The following is an 18,303-nucleotide window of genomic DNA, read 5'->3' as shown; positions in this document are numbered from 1 at the left end:
ACTTGGAAATTTAGATGGAAACCCCGATGTAAGTGCTCAGCCTAGAGCGCCGGATAAATGTTACGTAAAATGTTCCCAATAAAAGCTTCAACTCAGTCCTCAAAAAAAGCTAGTCCCCACTCAGGTCTGTCATCTGTTAAAAATATAAGGGACTTCCAAGTTACTGGTAGCAGAAAGGCTCTGGAAAAGCAAAATGACCCTTGCCCCCCAAAAGAAATTCAGAAAATTTTGTGCTCCCAAATCCAAATGCCTATTCTACAATAATTTGTTCTCCAATTGTCAAATAGCACTCTGTCCCCCCCAGATCTCACCGTATGGCTAAGCGGTACGATACAGCCACATATGGGGTATTGACACTTTTAGAAGAAATTGTGTGACACATTTCGGCACCATTTTTACCCATTGCCCTGTGTGAAAATGTAAAATCTGAGGGTAAAACATTTTTTTGTGGTAAAAATATAATTATGATTTTTTCACTGCCCAATGGTATAAATTTAAAAATTAAAAAATACTCACTACTTCCCTAGATGAATTCCTTGAGAGGTGTAGTTTACAAAATGGGGTCACTTGTGGGGGCTTCTGCTGTTTTGGCATGTCAGCGACTCTTCAAATGTGACATGGTGTCTGCTGCCTATCCCAGCCAACATAGCGCTCCTTTCTCTTCCGAACCCTGCCGTACACCAAAGCAGTGGTTTTCCCCCACATATGGGGTATCGGCGTACTCAGGAGAAATTGTACAACAAATTTCATGGTGCAATTTCTCCGGTTATCCTTATGATAATGCAAAATTAGGGGATGAAAAACATTTTTTATGGGAAAAATGTGAAAATTTTATTTTCACGGCTCAATATTATAAACTTCTGTGAAGCACCTTGGGGTTCAAGGTGCTCACCACACATCTAGATAAGTTCCCTAAGGAGTCTAGTTTCCAAAATGGTGGCACTTGTGGGGGGTTTCCACTGTTTAGTCACATTAGGGGCTCCCCAAATGCGACATGGCGTCTGCTAATTATTCAAACAAATTTTACATTCAAAAAGTCAAATGGCGCTCCTTCCCTTTCAAACCCTGCCATGCGCCCAAACAGTAATTTGCCTCCACATATGGGGTATCAGCGTGTTCAGGAGAAATTGCACAACAAATTTCATGGTGCAATTTATCCTATTACCCTTATGATAATGCAAAATTAAGGGATGAAAAACGGTTTTGTGGGAAAAATGTGAAAATTTTATTTTTACGGCTCAATATTATAAACTTCTGTGAAGCAGCTGGGGGTGCGAGGTGCTTACCACACATCTAGATAAGTTCCCTAAGGGGTCTAGTTTCCAAAATGGTGGCACTTGTGGGGGGTTTCCACTGTTTAGTCACATTAGGGGCTCCCCAAATGCGACATGGCGTCTGCTAATTATTCAAACAAATTTTACATTCAAAAAGTCAAATGGCGCTCCTTCCCTTTCAAACCCTGCCATGCGCCCAAACAGTAATTTGCCTCCACATATGGGGTATCAGCGTGTTCAGGAGAAATTGCACAACAAATTTCATGGTGCAATTTATCCTATTACCCTTATGATAATGCAAAATTAAGGGATGAAAAACGGTTTTGTGGGAAAAATGTGAAAATTTTATTTTTACAGCTCAATATTATAAACTTCTGTGAAGCACCTTGGGGTTCAAGGTGCTCAGCACACATCTAGATAAGTTCCCTAAGGGGTCTAGTTTCCAAAATGGTGTCACTTGTGGGGGGTTTCCACTGTTTAGGCACATCAGGAGCTCTCCAAACGCAACATGGTGTCTGCTAATTATTCAGACAAATTTTACATTCAAAAAGTCTAATGGCGCTCCTTCCCTTCCGAACCCTGCAGTGCGCCCAAACAGTGGTTTTCCACCACATATGGGGTATCAGCACGCTCAAGAGAAATTGCACAAAAAAATTTGGGGTCCATTTTTTCCTGTTACCCCTGTGAAAATAAAAAAAATTGGGTCTAAAGTAACATTTTTGTGAAAAAAGTTAAATGTTAATTTTTTTTTTCCACATTCCAAAAATTCCTGTGAAGCACCTGAAGGGTTAATAAAGTTCTTGAATGTGGTTTTGAGCACCTTGAGGGGTGCAGTTTTTAGAATGGTGTCACTTTTGGGTATTTTCTGTCATAAAGACCCCTCAAAGTGACTTCAAATATGATGTGGTCCATAAAAAAATGTTTTTGTAAATTTTGTTGGAAAAATGAGAAATCGCTGGTCAACTTTTAACCCTTATAGCTCCCTAACAAAAAAAAATTTTGGTTCCAAAATTGTGCTGATGTAAAGTAGACATGTGGGAAATGTTATTTATTAACTATTTTGTGTGACATATCTCTCTGATTTAAGGGCATGAAAATTAAAAGTTTGAAAATTGCAAAATTTTCTAAATTTTCGCCAAATTTCCGATTTTTTCACAAATAAACGCAAGTTATATGGAAGAAATTTTACCACTATCATGAAGTACAATATGTCATGAAAAAAACATTCTCAGAATCAGGGGAATACGTTGAAGCGTTCCAGAGTAATTACTTCATAAAGTGACAGTGGTCAGAATTGAAAAAATTGGCCCGGTCACGAAGGCAAAAACAGGCTCTGGCGCGAAGTGGTTAATCTAAGGAATTGGCCTACCGGTATTGACCGAATCATTGCTGGAGGATGTGACGAAGATGCCAGCAGTAGAGAATTCACCGCTGTATCTTTACGGAATAGAGTGGATTGTAAACAGTTATGGGCATCCCTATATATCTTCACATCCAGGAAATCGATGGAGTCCGTGTCGTATTGATATGTAAGGTGAATGTTTAAATGATTCTGATTCAAATCATTCATAAATTGATGTAATTCTTTAATGGTCCCCTGCCAGATCAAGAATATATCATCTATGTATCGCGTCCAAAAAAGAACGCGGTCCATAGATGGATACTGATCTGACAGGAATAGGTCCCTCTCCCACAGCCCCAGGAATAAATTAGCATATGCCGGTGCAAATGCCGCACCCATTGCGGTACCCCGGAGCTGTAGGTAGAAGGACCCATTGAATAGAAAAAAGTTATGAGATAGGGTGAACTCTAGTAGTTGGATAATGAGATCACTCATATCCGTTGTGTTGGATGAAGACTGCAGAAAGAATTGGGTAGCCCGTATTCCATCTGCATGGGGAATATTGGTATACAATGATTCTACATCACCTGTTACGAGAATGGTATCCCCATCTATGTGAAGCCCATCTATTTTCCTCAAGAACTCAGAGGTGTCTTTGGTAAAAGAAGGTAGTGATTCTACCAGCGGCTGCAGTTTGGTGTCAATGAATCGATTTACATTTTCCAGGTAATTCCCTTTCCCTGAGATAATTGGTCTCCCTGGTGGTGTTTGGCAGTTTTTATGTATTTTTGGTAAAAGATACAGGGTGGGAATGGAGGGTTCACTGACCTGGAGTGCTAGATGTAGTTCTTTTGAAATGACTCCATTGTCCCTAGCTATTTGTAAGATAGAGGAGAGTTCCGTCTGATATTTTATTATGGGATTAAAGGTTAGTTTCTTATAGCATTCCACACTTCTCAATTGGCGGAAGGCTTCATCCTCGTACATTGATTTAGGCCAGATCACCACATTCCCACCCTTATCAGCTGGTTTAAACACCACATCTGGCAACTTACGCAGCCGCTGGAGACACTGTCTCTCATCTCTAGTCAAATTATCTAATGTTGGGTAACGTGGAATTTTCTCAAAGTCTTTGCTCACCATTTTAACAAATACATCAATGGTGGGACACGTAGATAGGGGTGGGAATTTCTGAGAGCGTGGTCTAATAGAGGAAGGGATCTTACCCCCTATCGGACTGTTATGTTCCTCCGCCAGTTCTTCCAGGTTGGCTAACGCCTCCTGTTCCGTCTCTGTGGGAAATAAACAAAAGGCGGCCTCATCATGGAAGTATCTTTTAAATAGTAATTTCCGTGCAAAAAGATGGAGATCTTTAATGGCCGTAAACCTATCGAATTGTGCTGAAGGGCAAAACATCAAACCTTTATTCAACAACGAAATCTCCTGCTGGGAAAAAGAGTGAGAACTTAGGTTAATTACCTTCAAGCTGCCTCTAGATTCTGGTGAGTAGTTATAGTTGCGCTTGTTAGGAGGGAACCGTAACTCGCGTTTCCGTTTTGGAGTAGATACAGAGACGGAAGAGGAGGCGTCAGATGCCTCGCTGGTCGGCGGGTTTGATGAAATAGATGGGGTGCGATCCCTAGTTAGGCCCGGGGGAGTAAGTTTCTTCCACCTATATACTCTGCCCATCGAAAAATCCCTCTGGTCTCTAGTTAGTTTTTTGGCATGGTTCGCCTGGATGTCCTTTACCCACAAGTCCATGGACTTATTCATCTGTGCATCAATGGAGTTAATTTGATCCACAGATAAATCCACTTTTGCATTGGAGACCGTCTTTTCAAGGGATTTATCAATCTCATTGATGGACTTGAGATTGAGTTGTATCAATAACTCCATAAATCTCTTAGATGTGTCATTACACACTTGCTCCCAATCCCTAATAAAGTCCTTATCTTCAATCAGAAAGGATGGTATGACCCGTACCCTAAGGCCTCTAGGGATCAACTGTTTCAGAATGTAATTTTCAAGGAAAGCTTTATTCCACCAAAGGCGTGTCCTTTTTAACAATAGGTTCCTAATTACGTTAGTAGCTATATCAACCTGTGAACCAATAGAATCCAAAGCTGCAGCACCACTGTTACCAAAAACTTCATTAATTTGTCCCTGCCAGGATAGTTCCCTGGCTTTTAGGTCCATATTCAGAGTAGACGGAGCCTGTGCAAAACACAGTAAAATTATCAGATATATACAACACTGAATATAACAGTATAAGACACTGATCATATTCAGACCCGCAAATCAACGGGCCGGTAAGTAATCGTGTACTTATTATATGGACCAACGTGAAATGGCAGACCATTCGGTAAGACACATAATATAAGAGAACCACCGAATGATAGGTCCAATACAACAAAAGCAATTCAAAAATACCTTTATTCAAGTTATGGTTAAAGTGACACTACATACACAAGGAAAGCCGCATTATAATAGTCATACAGCAATGTTATAATATATACTGGACTCTAAGATATATAGATGAATAAGAATAGATAAACATCAAGCAGGTTAATACATGGAAGGAAGGGGACAAACAGAAAGGGGTTATATCACCGAAATGGCAACTAAGAAAACATGTGAATGGCCAAATCATAAATATATATATATGTACATGGCAGTGTGGAGAGGAAAATTCCCGTGTGCTCCATGTCATTTAATAGTACATATACCCCATGCTTATCCATACAGTCCAGAGTAATCAGTGTGTAAGCCCAAATATAGAGTGTATCTACCTGCACAGAAGTCCAGTGTGTATAAATGGCATCAAGCGGCGCAGCCCCGACGCGCGTTTCGGACACACGTCCTTCGTCAGGGGGTAGCGTCCATATGAACCAGCACGTATAAAAATACTAATGTGACCAATCGGTAAGCACCGGGTGTCCTACATAATTAGGATCGCCCGCAATTAAGCTCCAAATTGAGGCGGGCGCATACAGCTGGTTATCCGCCGGTGTATACAGGCAGCGCTTGATGTGCACGCATGCGGCGGCCGGAGGGACCGGAAGTCGCGGGCATCGCGTCATGCATCAGCCGACGACGGGAACACACGTGACCCGGGTCACCTGATGCATAGAGACACGTGACCGCAGCCTCACGGAGCACAGACGGCGCATGCGCGCAGCGCTTACTCGTAGAATGGGCATCAAATTGTCCTCTGTATCCAAGCAACCACGGGAGATCAGGAAGCCAGAATGGAGAAAGGAACACAAGAGGAATAAAGATCACGCAGATAGAGACAACTCGGGGAATCAGAGTGACAATAAGTAAGTGTGAGACTAGTGAAGTGACTGTGCAAATCATACAAATATAATCATATGTTATGTATATACACATCGACCACAATGGGAGATATGCATAGAGAGGAAGAGGGATAAAGTGAACATGTGCTATATATCAAAGACCTATAATGGCCAGTTAAAACATTAAGGTGTGTGTGTATATAGAGTATAACACAGTGTATATATCCATATTTGAATATATTTGCGTATACATACATATCAAATATAAAGTGTTTACGTGCAATAAATAGAGTAACATGAAAAAAAGGGGGGGGAAAGAAAAAAAGAGAAGAGAAAAAAATATATATATAAAAGATATATATAAAAAATAAAATAAATTTTTTTTTTTACATATAAATATATAGATAGATAGTAAAAACAATCAGATAATACATCATCATACGTATGGAAATAATATACAGGTGAGACATTCTATCCCATCAAGAAAAAATTATATTTTTATATATAAAATATATAAAGAAAGAAAAAAGGGGGAGAGGGGAAGGGGGGGAAGAGAAGAACAATATAATAACGGCTTCCAATCTTCAATCCCGAAATATGTCATAACACTAGGATCCCACTCCGATGCTAGATCAAAGGCCACATCAGAAATAAACTATAAGAGGGGAGAGAGAGTTAAAATTACTATCATATAGAAAATAAATAAAAACATGTTAAAAACAAATTAAAAACAAACAGGCAGGTTCAAGGACTAGATTGGTCACAGAAATGGAACGTAACTCATGTTCTCATTGAGTCCCAAAGGACAGACAGTTTTCAATGTCCAGATCCATCTTGTTTCTAATTGGGCCAGACGTTTACTTATCTTGCCTCCTCTAATGTTAGGTGGAACCATATCAATTCCAATTACTCTAAGTAATGAGGCGTCACATCCGTGAAATGTCTTGAAGTGTCTCGGTATTGTCTTCAAGAGCGATGGATCATTGATTTCTTTTGCTGCTATAATACCAAGAACATGCTCGCGTATCCTAACCTTTAATTGGCGGGTAGTTAATCCCACATAGATTAATGAGCATGGGCAAGTGGCATAATAGATCACTGCAGTTGTGGTACATGTAATGAGGTGTTGGATATTATATATTGTAAGTCCGTCCGAGCTTTGAAATGTGTCGGATCGCACCACATTTGAACATGCCACACATTTACCACAGGGTCTACAGCCTTTGAGTGGTTTCACTTTAGACATAAAAGTTGTTCTTTCATTGGTATAGTGACTTTTCACTAGATCGTCCCGTAAATTACGTGACCGACGAAAAGTGATATTGGGTTTCGGGCTCAAATATCTCGAGAGCACAGGGTCAGATTGTAGGATGGGCCAAGATTTGTTTAGAAAATAGCGCATCAGATTAGTTTGACCATGATACTGTGTGATGAATCTAACAGTTCTGTTCGTTGGCTGTGTCTTATTTGAATATAGTTCATTGTGTCTAGAGGTATGTTTAGCCCTATTAAATGCTCTTTTGACGGAGCGACGGCTGTAGCCTCTCTCCAAGAATCGCATCTTTAATATATCGGCCTGTTGTATAAAATCCGCATCACTGGAGCAGATTCTCCTTAATCTAAGGAATTGGCCTACCGGTATTGACATGAGTTACGTTCCATTTCTGTGACCAATCTAGTCCTTGAACCTGCCTGTTTGTTTTTAATTTGTTTTTAACATGTTTTTATTTATTTTCTATATGATAGTAATTTTAACTCTCTCTCCCCTCTTATAGTTTATTTCTGATGTGGCCTTTGATCTAGCATCGGAGTGGGATCCTAGTGTTATGACATATTTCGGGATTGAAGATTGGAAGCCGTTATTATATTGTTCTTCTCTTCCCCCCCTTCCCCTCTCCCCCTTTTTTCTTTCTTTATATATTTTATATATAAAAATATAATTTTTTCTTGATGGGATAGAATGTCTCACCTGTATATTATTTCCATACGTATGTTGATGTATTATCTGATTGTTTTTACTATCTATCTATATATTTATATGTAAAAAAAAATTTTTATTTTATTTTTTATATATATCTTTTATATATATATTTTTTTCTCTTCTCTTTTTTTCTTTCCCCCCCCTTTTTTTCATGTTACTCTATTTATTGCACGTAAACACTTTATATTTGATATGTATGTATACGCAAATATATTCAAATATGGATATATACACTGTGTTATACTCTATATACACACACCTTAATGTTTTAACTGGCCATTATAGGTCTTTGATATATAGCACATGTTCACTTTATCCCTCTTCCTCTCTATGCATATCTCCCATTGTGGTCGATGTGTATATACATAACATATGATTATATTTGTATGATTTGCACAGTCACTTCACTAGTCTCACACTTACTTATTGTCACTCTGATTCCCCGAGTTGTCTCTATCTGCGTGATCCTTATTCCTCTTGTGTTCCTTTCTCCATTCTGGCTTCCTGATCTCCCGTGGTTGCTTGGATACAGAGGACAATTTGATGCCCATTCTACGAGTAAGCGCTGCGCGCATGCGCCGTCTGTGCTCCGTGAGGCTGCGGTCACGTGTCTCTATGCATCAGGTGACCCGGGTCACGTGTGTTCCCGTCGTCGGCTGATGCATGACGCGATGCCCGCGACTTCCAGTCCCTCCGGCCGCCGCATGCGTGCACATCAAGCGCTGCCTGTATACACCGGCGGATAACCAGCTGTATGCGCCCGCCTCAATTTGGAGCTTAATTGCGGGCGATCCTAATTATGTAGGACACCCGGTGCTTACCGATTGGTCACATTAGTATTTTTATACGTGCTGGTTCATATGGACGCTACCCCCTGACGAAGGACGTGTGTCCGAAACGCGCGTCGGGGCTGCGCCGCTTGATGCCATTTATACACACTGGACTTCTGTGCAGGTAGATACACTCTATATTTGGGCTTACACACTGATTACTCTGGACTGTATGGATAAGCATGGGGTATATGTACTATTAAATGACATGGAGCACACGGGAATTTTCCTCTCCACACTGCCATGTACATATATATATATTTATGATTTGGCCATTCACATGTTTTCTTAGTTGCCATTTCGGTGATATAACCCCTTTCCGTTTGTCCCCTTCCTTCCATGTATTAACCTGCTTGATGTTTATCTATTCTTATTCATCTATATATCTCAGAGTCTAGTATATATTATAACATTGCTGTATGACTATTATAATGCGGCTTTCCTTGTGTATGTAGTGTCACTTTAACCATAACTTGAATAAAGGTATTTTTGAATTGCTTTTGTTGTATTGGACCTATCATTCGGTGGTTCTCTTATATTATCTCCCTGTTATAGTGGAGCAGTGACCGGCGGCTCCTCACATCTACTGTGCACAGACTAGAACAGGGATGGACAATTTCTGGAGTTTGCATGAAAGAGCTTCTGCGGTTAAAACAAGTGATCACAGATTCATGGGCTACACAGGATAGGTGATCACTTATTGATTGGAAACCGCACCGATTGGAAGAATGGATCAGTGGTCGAGTCGCACATGAGCTCCAGTCTAATGGGGAGAAAAGCTCCACATTCTGCCGATCGGTGCAGGTCCCAGTAGTCAGACCCCCACCAATCAATAAGTTATCACTGATCCTGTGGAGAGGTGATTACTTGTTTTCACCGGAGAACCCCTGTAAGTCCATCTTTGACGCTCTGCTCCAAGTATTTCATCTCTAAGGCCACAGCCCCACTATCAGTATTCAGTCAGGATTATTCTCAGGAGTGGGAGCCAAAACCAGGTGAGGAACAATCAGAGAAAAGGTAGAATAGAAACAAGTCACCAATTCTGGATTTATCACCCACTCCTGCTTTTGCCTCTCACTACTGAGAAAAAATACTGACCAAATACGGATAGTGAAGCCGTGGCCTCATTGAAAAAAATCTTTTCCTAGTTAATCTCAGCGAGAACAAATGACCGCCATACACAACATAATCCACTATAACAACACCAATAATACCACATACAAAAGGGACAAATATCACCACACCATGACCAGACCACATATTACCACCACATAGTGACCAAATACTACAATACTGATCAGGAATACAAACCACAATACTAACAACACTGTCACTATACATATGAGCTCTGTATATAGTGTCAGTGTACAGGTAATACAGTGATCACCAGTGACATTATACACAGGAGCTCTGTATATAGTGTACAGGTAATACAGTGATCACCAGTGACATTATACACAGGAGCTCTGTATATAGTGTCAGTGTACAGGTAATACAGTGATCACCGGTGACATTATACACAGGAGCTCTGTATATAGTGTACAGGTAATACAGTTATCACGAGTGACATACACAGGAGCTCAGTATATACTATATAGTGTAAGTGTACAGTAATACACTGACTCACCAGTGATGTCTCTAGGTGAAGTTCTTCATCTTCGCTTTTCTTCATCTGGCACAGTCCGCCATCACTTCTTCCAGCCAGGAATCATCTCTGCAGAAAATAACACACAGTTATCAATAACTGATCTCTTTTAGAGCACATTCCCACTTTTCCCCAGGATTCTACACTACACCAGTTGAAGAAATAAAGCGACATAGTGGCGCCCTGCACAGTAACAGGACCCCCCTTTTGTCCCCTCTTATGGAAAACAGTTTCCTAAAAAGTAAATTATATTACAGAAGTAATAATGTCCCTAATTGGACTCTAAAGTAATAATGTTCCCCATTCGCCATCATAAACTAATAAAGTTCCTCAATCTGGCCCCTAAACAGTAATAAAGTCCCTTGTCCAGCGTGGCCACCCATCTATCCAACCTGACCCCCCCCCCCATATATCCATTCTGGTCTCCATGTGTCCAGCCTGCCCCTCCCATATATCCATCCGGGCCTCCATGTGTCCAGCCCGCCCCCCTTCATATATCCATCCTGTCCCCCTCATATATGCATCCCACCCCACCCCATATATCTATCCAGGTCCCCATGTGTCCAGCTTGCCGCCCTTCACCTCCATGTGTCCATCCAGGTCCCCAACTTGGCCACCTTCACCTCCATGTGTCCGATCATGCGTCCAGCCAGCCCCCCCCTTCAGCCCCGTGCCTCCATCCATAAGTCTCCCCATGCGTCCAGCCAGCCCCCCCCTTCAGCCCCATGCCTCCATCCATGTCTCCCCATGCGTCCAGCCAGCCCCCCCTTCAGCCCCCTGCCTCCATCCATATGTCACCCCATGCGTCCACCCAGCCCCCCCTTCAGCCCCATGTCCCCATCCATGTCACCATGGGTCCAGCCAGCCCCCCCCCCTTCAGCCCCATGTCCCCATGGGTCCATCCAGCCCCCCTTTCCGCCCCATGTCCCCCTCCATGTCCCCATGGGTCCATCCAGCTCCCCTTTCCGCCCCATGTCCCCATGGGTCCAGCCAGCCCCCCCCATCAGCCCCATGTCCCCATCCATGTCCCCATGGGTCCAGTCAGCCCCTCCTTCAGCCCCATGTCCCCATGGGTCCAGCCAGCCCCCCCATTCAGCCCCATGTCCCCATCCATGTCCCCATGGGTCCAGCCAGCCCCCCCATTCAGCCCCATGTCCCCATGGGTCCATCCAGCCCCCCCCATTCAGCCCCATGTCCCCATGGGTCCAGCCAGCCCCCCCCATTCAGCCCCATGTCCCCATGGGTCCAGCCAGCCCCCCCATTCAGCCCCATGTCCCATTGGGTCCAGCCAGCCCCCCCATTCAGCCCCATGGGTCCAGCCAGCCCCCCCATTCAGCCCCATGGGTCCAGCCAGCCCCCCATTCAGCCCCATGGGTCCAGCCAGCCCCCCCATTCAGCCCCATGGGTCCAGCCAGCCCCCCCATTCAGCCCCATGTCCCCATGGGTCCAGCCAGCCCCCCCATTCAGCCCCATGTCCCCATCCATGTCCCCGTGGGTCCAGCCAGCCCCATGTCCCCATCCATGTCCCCGTGGGTCCAGCCAGCCCCATGTCCCCATCCATGTCCCCGTGGGTCCAGCCAGCCCCATGTCCCCATCCATGTCCCCGTGGGTCCAGCCAGCCCCATGTCCCCATCCATGTCCCCGTGGGTCCAGCCAGCCCCATGTCCCCATCCATGTCCCCGTGGGTCCAGCCAGCCCCATGTCCCCATCCATGTCCCCGTGGGTCCAGCCAGCCCCATGTCCCCATCCATGTCCCCGTGGGTCCATCCAGCCCCATGTCCCCATCCATGTCCCCGTGGGTCCATCCAGCCCCCCCTTCAGCCCCATGTCCCCATCCATGTCCCCGTGGGTCCATCCAGCCCCCCCTTCAGCCCCATGTCCCCGTGGGTCCATCCAGCCCCCCCTTCAGCCCCATGTCCCCATCCATGTCCCCGTGGGTCCATCCAGCCCCCCCTTCAGCCCCATGTCCCCATCCATGTCCCCGTGGGTCCATCCAGCCCCATGTCCCCATGTCCCCATCCAGCCCCATGTCCCCATGGGTCCATCCAGCCCCATGTCCCCATCCATGTCCCCATGGGTCCATCCAGCCCCATGTCCCCATCCATGTCCCCATGGGTCCATCCAGCCCCATGTCCCCATCCATGTCCCCATGGGTCCATCCAGCCCCATGTCCCCATGGGTCCATCCAGCCCCATGTCCCCATGGGTCCATCCAGCCCCATGTCCCCATGGGTCCATCCAGCCCCATGTCCCCATCCATGTCCCCATGGGTCCATCCAGCTCCATGTCCCCATGGGTCCATCTATGTCCCCATGGGTCCATCCAGCTCCATGTCCCCATGGGTCCATCCAGCCCCATGTCCCCATGGGTCCATCCAGCCCCATGTCCCCATCCAGCCCCATGTCCCCATGGGTCCATCCAGCCCCATGTCCCCATGGGTCCATCCAGCCCCATGGGTCCATCCAGCCCCATGTCCCCATGGGTCCATCCAGCCCCATGTCCCCATGGGTCCATCCAGCCCCATGTCCCCATGGGTCCATCCAGCCCCATGTCCCCATGGGTCCATCCAGCCCCATGTCCCCATCCATGTCCCCATGGGTCCATCCAGCTCCATGTCCCCATGGGTCCATCTATGTCCCCATGGGTCCATCCAGCTCCATGTCCCCATGGGTCCATCCAGCCCCATGTCCCCATGGGTCCATCCAGCCCCATGTCCCCATCCAGCCCCATGTCCCCATGGGTCCATCCAGCCCCATGTCCCCATGGGTCCATCCAGCCCCATGGGTCCATCCAGCCCCATGTCCCCATGGGTCCATCCAGCCCCATGTCCCCATGGGTCCATCCAGCCCCATGTCCCCATGGGTCCATCCAGCCCCATGTCCCCATGGGTCCATCCAGCCCCCCCTTCAGCCCCATGTCCCCATCCATGTCCCCATGGGTACATCCAGCCCCATGTCCCCATGGGTCCATCCAGCCCCATGTCCCCATGGGTCCATCCAGCCCCCCCTTCAGCCCCATGTCCCCATGGGTCCATCCAGCCCCATGTCCCCATCCATGTCCCCATGGGTCCATCCAGCCCCCCCTTCAGCCCCATGTCTCCATCCATGTCCCCATGGGTCCATCCAGCCCCCCCTTCAGCCCCATGTCTCCATCCATGTCCCCATGGGTCCATCCAGCCCCCCCTTCAGCCCCATGTCTCCATCCATGTCCCCATGGGTCCATCCAGCCCCCCCTTCAGCCCCATGTCTCCATCCATGTCCCCATGGGTCCATCCAGCCCCCCCTTCAGCCCCATGTCTCCATCCATGTCCCCATGGGTCCATCCAGCCCCCCCTTCAGCCCCATGTCTCCATCCATGTCTCCATGGGTCCATCCAGCCCCCCCTTCAGCCCCATGTCTCCATGGGTCCAGCCAGCCCCCCCTTCAGCTTCATGTCCCCATCCATGTCCCCATGGGTCAATCCAGCCCCCCTTCAGCCACATGTCCCCATGAGTCCATCCAGCCCCCCCTTCAGCCCCATGTCCCCATGGGTCCAGCCAGCCCCGCCTTCAGCCCCATGTCTCCATCCATGTCACCATGTGACCAGCCTGCGACCCCTCCATATATGGATGATGACCAATGCTGGGAACACTCACCCAGAAAAACGTGGCTATTGCACTTGACTTGAAGTTGAAGCAGGGAGAGCTGTAGCCGGGGCCGGCAGCCTTGTTTCCAGGGTGATGGTGAGAGAGCAGAGTGCAGGTCACCGCATACTCAGCCCAGGAGCCGGCTTAAAAGGCCAAGAGAGCAGGAGAGAAGAGGGCGGTGCGCGGTGCTGGTGCGGTGTTACATACCCGGATGGGAGCCGGTGTTACAAGGCCAATTCCAAGGGAGCAGGAGCCGGGACTGGAGAGCAGAGCGCGGCGTCGGCGTATCGAAAACCGGCAGGGGAGCAGAAAGAGGAGAGCGTGACGTCAGCGTGTCACCTGACACCACACAACTGCCAGCCACCAGCGGGAAAGCAGAGCGCGGTGCGTGTCACCGCCCACCAAGATCACGTCCTCCTGTCATGTGACTATGCGCGTCACCCGCTGTCACCACTGAATAGTAGGAGCGCCGCACGCGACGCTACATTTCCTTCGGCTGCGCTTTTAAAGGGCCCGCACTTTTTAAGAGCCCCCGCTACCAATTCTCTCACTCTCTCATCGGGGCCCACCGGGAATTTATCACACCAGGCCAGTCCGACCCTGCATGGGCCCATCAGGTAAAGTGATGGAATGAAGTTTTCTCTCCTCATGTTGAAAAATGACATTTTCTGCCACCTATTGATGAGAGAAAAAAAGTGATGAAGATTTACAAACTTCTAACATTAGTCAGTGAAAAACATACAGAACAAGGATGCAAATGGATCTTTTTTTGGCAATCCAATCATTTGAATGGGCCAGCTTTATCTGCAAATCAGATTACAATCAAACATGTCTCAAATTTCTTTTGTGAACCATCAGCATCAGAAAAGGTCCATAGACTATAATTATTATGTTTTTATAAGCAAAGAAAAGGAACACAATGCAAACTCTAAAATCAGACATTTAAATGGATGAGTTTGGTGGGCAAACAGGGTCTGACTGGAGCACCGGGACACTGAACGATTATCCGGTGGGCCAGGGTCCTTGGCAGGACCCTGAGCAGGACGTAGAGGGGGCCCACTGGTTTCAACTGAATGTACGTCCGAGGACATTTCATTAATGATCAGTATTGTAATATTCGGTCACTATGTTGTAATATCTGGTCCGGTCATGGTGTGGTATTTATCCCTGTATGTGTTATTATTTGGTCACTATGTGGTGTGGACATGGTGTGGTGGTATTTCTCCCTTGTATGTGGAATTATTTGGGTCGCTATATGTTGGTAATATCTGGTCTGGTCATGGTGTGGCGATATTTCTCCCTTTTACAGTATGAGGTATTGTTCGGTCACTATGTGGTGGTCATATATGGTCTGCTCACGGTGTGACGGTAGTTCTCCCTTCTATGTGGAATAATTTGGTCGCTATATGCTGCTAAAATCTGGTCTGGTCATGGTGTGGCGATATTTGTCCCTTTTACAGTATGAGGTATTGTTCGGTCACTATGTGGTGGTCATATGTGGTCTGCTCACGGTGTGACGGTAGTTCTCCCTTCTATATGGAATAATTTGGTCGCTATATGCTGCTAAAATCTGGTCTGGTCATGGTGTGGCGATATTTGTCCCTTTTACAGTATGAGGTATTGTTCGGTCACTATGTGGTGGTCATGTGGTCTGCTCACGGTGTGACGGTAGTTCTCCCTTCTATGTGGAATAATTTGGTCGCTATATGCTGCTAAAATCTGGTCTGATCATGGTGTGGCGATATTTGTCCCTTATACAATATGTGGTATTATTCGGTCACTATGTGGTGGTAATATGTGGTCTGGTCACGGTGTGGCTGTATTTCTCCCTTCTACGTGGGATTATTCGGTCGCTTTATGCTGGTAATATGTGGTCTGGTCACAGTGTCACGTTAGTTCTCCCTTGAATGTGGTATTATTGGTCTTGAAAAAGTGGATTGTGTTGTGTATAGCAGTCAATTGTTCTCTCTGATATTAGGAGAATAATCTTTATTTAGATTTCTGATTAAATACTTGGAACAAGATGAACTTACAGGAATTCTACTGTGAAAACAGGTAATCACCTTTCCAAAGGATAAGTGATAAGGTATTGATTGGTGGGGGTCTGACTGCTGGGACCCGCACCGATTGGTAGAATGTGGAGCTTTTATCCCCACTAGACTGGAGCAGCATGTGTGACTTCACCACTGATCCATTCATTCCCTCAATGGCTGCGAGCGCTGCTCTTGTTTTTTTCTGGAAGCCCCAAAGAGAATGAATGGATCTGCGGTCAGACATCCCACCTGACGCTGCATTTTAAAATGGGGATAAAAGTGTCCTGTCAGGGATAAAACTTCCCAATTCTGATCAGTGCGGTTTCCTATGGTCGGACCCAAACGATCATTAAGTTATCACCAATCCTGAGGAGCCCATGGATCGGTGATAACTTGTTTTCACCAAAGAAGCCCTTTAATGCAAACTACCGTAATTGTCCATCCCAGTTGTGCTGTGCGCACAGTAGATGTGCAGGAGCCGCCTGTGTTTTACAGTCGAGGTCCCACTATAACGGGGATAAAGGCTAACAGGTATCTGCATCTAGCTGTAGGGTGGGCCCCAGTCTCCCCAGTCCGACGCTGTGGGCAAATATAACCTGTCTGGGCAATTGTAGCCAATTTTGCTGCAAAAAAAGAAAAGTCTTTTTACCTTTTTAGCCATAACTTTCAATGTCTTGGATAAATGTGTAACCCTTTATTAAATTCTGCCTTTATTATGGGGATCTCATGGTAGTAGAGCATACCAGAGGTTGACTATATTTTATTTATTTATTTTTTACAGAAAGATCCACGTAAAGAAAAAAAAAAAGTAAAACAAAATGGAAACCAAAAGAAAATAAACAGACCACACCTTTTTGGTAAATTTTTATACTTTGAGCAGCCCCATGATATAAGCTGGTGCAGGTCACTAATCAGACAAATCCACATGAATGAGTGTAAGAAGTGAATGCAGCACTCACCGCTATAATAAAACATTGTATTCCATCATTAATAACCATCAGCTTCTCACAGAGGGAGGTCAGCGAGTGGTAGATACAGCGCATTGTGAAAGGATTTGGCCCCCTTGAACTTTTCCACCTTTTGCCACATTTCTGGCTTCAAACATAAAGATATAAAATTCAAATTTTTTTGGGAAGAATCAACAAGTGGGAATGAAATGTATTGGATATTTTAAACTTAAAAATAAAAAATGAAAAGTGGGGCGTGCAATATTATTCGGCCCCTTTACTTTCAGTGCAGCAAACTCACTCCAGAAGTTCAGTGAGGATCTCTGAATGATCCAATGTTGTCCTAAATGACTGGTAACGATAACTAGAATCCACTGATCCAATGTTGTCCTAAATGACTGGTAACGATAACTAGAATCCACCTGTGTGTAATCAAGTCTCTGTATAAATGCACCTGCTCTGTGATAGTCTCAGGGTTCTGTTTCAAGTGCAGAGAGCACCATGAAGACCAAGGAACACACCAGGCAGGTCCGAGATACTGTTGTGGCGAAGTTCAAAGCCGGATTTGGATACAAAAAGATTTCCCAAGTTTTAAACATCTCAAGGAGCACTGTGCAAGCGATCATATTGAAATGGAAGGAGTATCAGACCAATGCTAATCTACCAAGACCCGGCCGTCCCTCTAAACCAGTGTTTCCCAAACTCCAGTCCTCACGGACCACCACAGGTCATGTTTTCAGGATTTCCTTAGTATTGCATAGGTGATGGAAGTATCATCAAGGCATCAGGAATTTTCTCACCTGTGCAATACTATGGAAATCCTGAAAACATGACCTGTGGGGTCTGTGAGGACTGGAGTATGGGAAACACTGCTCTAAACTTTCATCTCGAACAAGGAGAAGACTGATCAGAGATGCCGCCAAAAGGCCCATGATCACTCTGGATGAACTGCAGAGATCTAGAGCTGAGGTGGGTTAGTCTGTCCATAGGACAACAATCAGTTATACACTGCACAAATCTGGGCTTTATGGAAGAATGGCAAGAAGAAAGCCATTTCTCAAAGATATCTATAAAAAGTCTCGTTTGAAGTTTGCCACAAGCCATCTGGGAGACACACCAAACATGTGGAATAAGGTGCTCTGGTCAGATGAAACCAAAATCAAACTTTTTGGCCACAATGCAAAACGATATGTTTGGCGTAAAAGCAACACAGCTCATCACCCTCAAAACACCATCCCCACTGTCTAACATGGTGGTGGCAGCATCATGGTTTGGGCCTGCTTTTCTTCAGCAGGGACAGAGAAGATGGTTAAAATTGATGGGAAGATGGA

The 18,303-nt window shown here is 45.7% G+C and overlaps 1 long non-coding RNA gene across 1 annotated transcript in view; it reads right to left on the bottom strand.

Moving 5' to 3' along the window:
• The window catches only part of LOC141197005 (uncharacterized), a 69,604-nt gene extending 55,413 nt beyond the window's left edge, over positions 1-14,191 (bottom strand). The window contains exons 1-2 of the long non-coding RNA XR_012269352.1: positions 14,002-14,191; positions 10,351-10,437 (exon numbers count right to left, since the gene is read on the bottom strand). This is a non-coding gene — a long non-coding RNA (uncharacterized lncRNA). The remainder of the gene's footprint in view (positions 1-10,350; positions 10,438-14,001) is intronic.
• Between the last annotated feature and the right edge of the window lie 4,112 nt (positions 14,192-18,303).

Source organism: Phyllobates terribilis, unplaced genomic scaffold (genome assembly GCF_046119375.1).
Source record: "Phyllobates terribilis strain yellow unplaced genomic scaffold, ASM4611937v1 Scaffold_79__1_contigs__length_6888602, whole genome shotgun sequence".
Taxonomy (NCBI): domain Eukaryota; kingdom Metazoa; phylum Chordata; class Amphibia; order Anura; family Dendrobatidae; genus Phyllobates; species Phyllobates terribilis.
This window is presented reverse-complemented; position numbering and strand designations above follow the sequence as displayed.